The sequence below is a fragment of the Calidris pugnax genome, unplaced genomic scaffold (genome assembly GCF_001431845.1).
Source record: "Calidris pugnax isolate Ruff unplaced genomic scaffold, ASM143184v1 scaffold541, whole genome shotgun sequence".
Classification (NCBI taxonomy): Eukaryota; Metazoa; Chordata; class Aves; order Charadriiformes; family Scolopacidae; genus Calidris; species Calidris pugnax.
The window spans coordinates 24,672-28,798 of NW_015091272.1; the positions used below are offsets into that span (position 1 = coordinate 24,672).

The 4,127-nt window shown below is 56.3% G+C and overlaps 1 protein-coding gene across 1 annotated transcript in view; it reads right to left on the reverse strand.

The window, feature by feature from the left end:
* The window catches only part of SARNP (SAP domain containing ribonucleoprotein), a 33,103-nt gene that overhangs the window by 5,957 nt on the left and 23,019 nt on the right, over positions 1-4,127 (reverse strand). The window lies entirely within an intron of this gene.

Sequence of the window (4,127 nt, forward strand, 5' to 3'; positions counted from 1 at the left end):
CTCCTAAATCAACACCGTCCTAATGATCCGGCTCACTTGACCCCGTTGCGCGCCCGTGTCAGCTGCAAACACGCGTACAATAAACTTCACTCCATCTTTTGAGCCCCTCGCTGACAGGTTTTGATTCATGGGGTGCTGAAACCCATCTGAGGAAAATTACCTCCATCAAAACGCTGCCAACCTCCGCATCTATCACACACACCCCCCCCCCCCCCCCCCTCCGCGACTTGGGTGCACCAGCAGCATCTGCAGGGGGAAAAGCTGACCCCGCCTGCCCGCCCGGCAGATTTATTTTCTAACCTCATCCTACTTCTAGGCTCGTTGGTTATTTGGTAGTTTGTCTAAAGAAAAAAAAAATTAAAAAAAAAAAAAAGGGGGGGAAGGGCGAGGGGGGACAGAAGAAGGGAGGAAAAATAAAAAAAAAAAGCTTTTATGAAGGACTCCGAGCCCCAAAGGGAAGGATCTGGTTCCTTCCTTCCTCAGATCTGGGACCAGGGAGCGTTTACGTGAGAGCATCGATGTGTTTTCACTGAATGTGATCCCAAAGCTGTCATTTTGGCCCCAAAAATCTGGTTCCAGATCCTTCCTCAGATCTGGGACCAGGGAGCGTTTACGTGAGAGCATCGATGTATTTTCACTGTATGTGATCCCAAAGCTGTCGTTTCGGCCCCAAAAATCCACCAGTGACAGCATCCCACCCCCATGGAAATCTGCCTCGGGACCCAACTCCTCTCCAAGGGGTGACCTGGGTTCCTTCCTGGGCTGGAGCACCCCAGGGACCCTGGGGACAGGCTCTGTGCCACCCCTGCCAGAATCAGGCCCCTCTGTCCTCAAGGCTGATGATGTCCCCAAGATGCCACCTGCCCTTCTCCATGCAAGGAGGGAGGAAGGGGCTCACCCCCCCACCCCACAGCATCTCAATGAGCCCCAGGAGCATCCAGAGAGTCCCAGGCCTCCAAAAAATCTGTTTTTTTCCCTTGGAGCAGGCGACAGGAGCCGGGGGAGCTCCCGGGGCACAGGGAAGGGGTCCCGAAGGAGCCTGGGGTGGCAGAGTGGATTAACTCCGGGTTTAAGGGTTCATCCTCCAGCTCTATGAGGTGCTTCTTCCCAAAAGAGAGAAGGATCCATTTAAAAATCTGGCTCGTTCCCTCCCTCCTGGGAGAAGGCAGGAGGGCTGCTGCTGGTGCAGGAAGAGTTAATGCCAAAAGGCATTAAAGGCTGGTTTCCATGGAGCACAGAGCTCTGGCACTCACCATTCCTGGAGGAGCAGGACACACAGGACACACTGAGTCCGTTCTGGCTCCCACCTGAGCCAGGGAAGGGAACGGGGGGCCGCGGGGGCACGATGCTCTGCCAAAATCACCTGCAGGACTCAGGCTCCGACAGAGGAAAACCCCCCAGCACCCACTTTGCTCGTCGAGGGCGGGCAAAAGTTGATCCCTCATCATCTAAAAGCATCTCACAGCCTTTGGTGACGGGGGAGAGGAGAAGAACCCCCCCATCAGCACCCCCAGGACTCAGGCTCTGACAGAGGGGAACCCCCCAGCACCCGCCTCGCTCGTCGAGGGCAGGCAAAAGTTGATCCTTGATCATCTAAAAGCATCTCGCAGCCTTCCAGCACCCACTTTGCTCTTTGAGGGCAGGCAAAAGTTGATCCCTCATCATCTAAAAGCATCTCAATGCTTTTGGTGATGGGGGAGAGGAGAAGAGCCCCCCCCTCAGCACCCCCAGGACTCAGGCTCTTACAGAGGGGAACCCCCCAGCACCCGCCTCGCTCGTCGAGGGCAGGCAAAAGTTGATCCTTGATCATCTAAAAGCATCTCGCAGCCTTCCAGCACCCACTTTGCTCTTTGAGGGCAGGCAAAAGTTGATCCCTCATCATCTAAAAGCATCTCAATGCTTTTGGTGATGGGGGAGAGGAGAAGAGCCCCCCCCTCAGCACCCCCAGGACTCAGGCTCTTACAGAGGGGAACCCCCCAGCACCCGCCTCGCTCGTCGAGGGCAGGCAAAAGTTGATCCTTGATCATCTAAAAGCATCTCGCAGCCTTCCAGCACCCACTTTGCTCTTTGAGGGCAGGCAAAAGTTGATCCCTCATCATCTAAAAGCATCTCAATGCTTTTGGTGATGGGGGAGAGGAGAAGAGCCCCCCCCTCAGCACCCCCAGGACTCAGGCTCTTACAGAGGGGAACCCCCCAGCACCCGCCTCGCTCGTCGAGGGCGGGCAAAAGTTGATCCCTGATCATCTAAAAGCATGATTCAATGATTCAAGGATTGGAGCATCTCCCTGATGAGGAGAGACTGAGGGAGCTGGGACTCTTAGTCTGGAGAAGAGAAGGTTGAGGGGAGACCTTCTCAATGCCTACAAGTATCTCAAGGGAGGGTTGAAGGAGGAGGGAGCCAGACTCTTTTCAGTGGTTCCCAGTGAGAGGACGAGGGGCAACGGGCACAAGTTGGACCAGAAGAGGTTCCACTCAAATATGAGGAGAAACTTCTTCACGGTGAGGGTGACAGAGCCCTGGAAGAGGCTGCCCAGGGAGGGTGTGGAGTCCCCTTCCTTGGAGATTTTCAAGATGCTCCTGAGTAACGTGCTCTGACAAGCTCTGGGCAATCCTGCTTCAGCAGGGGAGTTGGACTAGATGATCTCTATGGTCCCTTCCAACTCTAAAAAATTCAGTGAAATTCAGTGAAATCTCACCGCTTTTGGTGACAGGGGAGAGGAGAAGAGCCCCCCCCTCAGCACCCCCAGAGATTCTAATCAACGGTTTACGGGGAGCATCTCTGCTCGGCACGGAGCTGCGTGGGGCAGCCAGGCCCCACCGTCCATCGGCGCGTCCCCCCGTGCCCCCCGGGTCAAACAGCCCTGTGAGGGCAACGAAATGAGGCTTCAGGAGCCACCTGGGGCTGGGAGAAGGGTGAAGAACCAGCCTGGGCTCTCCAGGAGACCCCGAGCCGGGGAAAGGCAGCGGCGTGAGGGAGATGCTCCACGTGTTGGGCCACGGCGACGCCGTTTCTCCGCTCCACCAGGCCCGTCACGGGGTGACAACCACCTAAAAGGGGACACAACAGCCTCCTCCTGCTCCCAAGGTGCAGGGGACACCTCACTGGGTGCAGGGGACACCTTGTTGGGTGCCCCCCACCCCCGTGTTTGAAAAGCCCACGGTCCCCATGAAACCTCGTTTGGTGCCGCAGGGGCAGAACGTGGCTTTTCTCCACAGATTCATTCAAACTGTGTCCAGTTTTGGGCCCCCTACCATAAAAAAAGACATCGAGGTGCTGGAGCGGGTCCAGAGAAGGGCGACAAAGCTGGTGAGGGGTCTGGAGAATAAGTCTGATGAGGAGAGGCTGAGGGAGCTGGGGGTGTTCAGCCTGGAGAAGAGGAGGCTGAGGGGAGACCTTCTTGCTCTCTCCAACTCCCTGAAAGGAGGGGGTAGAGAGATGGGGGTCGGTCTCTTTTCTCAAGTCCCAGGCGACAGGACGAGAGGAAATGGCCTCAAGTTGCGCCAGGGGAGGTTCAGGCTGGATATTAGGAAACATTTTTTCCCTGAAAGGGTTCTCAGCCCTTGGAATGGGCTGCCCAGGGAGGGGGTTGAGGCCCCATCCCTGGAGGTGTTCAAAAGCCGGGTTGATGTGGTGCTGGGAGGTCTGGTTTAGTGATGATGCTCCTTGTTTGTTGTGGGGGTGTCTATTTTTGTCAAAATGAGGTTGACGGTTGGACAAGATGATCTTGAAGGTCCCTTCCAACCTAGAAGATTCTGTGATCCCCAGGAGGAAAACACTCCGGATCCACAGCCAAAGCCCCCACGTGTCCCCATCACCGATGCGGGGAGAAGGGCCTCGACCCCCATCCCTGGGGTTTTCCATCCCAGAGGATGGAGGGGTGGTGGGTGCCCGTGTGTGTGTGTGTGTGTGTGTGAGGGGTGGTGGGTGCCCGTGTGTGTGTGTGTGTGTGTGTGTGTGTGTGTGTAGACCCTTCTGGCCGCTCGGCGGTGACGGATGGCGGGATGAAAAGCAGAGCCCCCGAGGCTTTCAGGCGATGGTAGATTAATGATGACACGGCCTTGACCTCCCCAAAGGTAAAGGTTATGAAACACTCAAGGGTAACGGGGCTTCCAATTTCATACCCGGG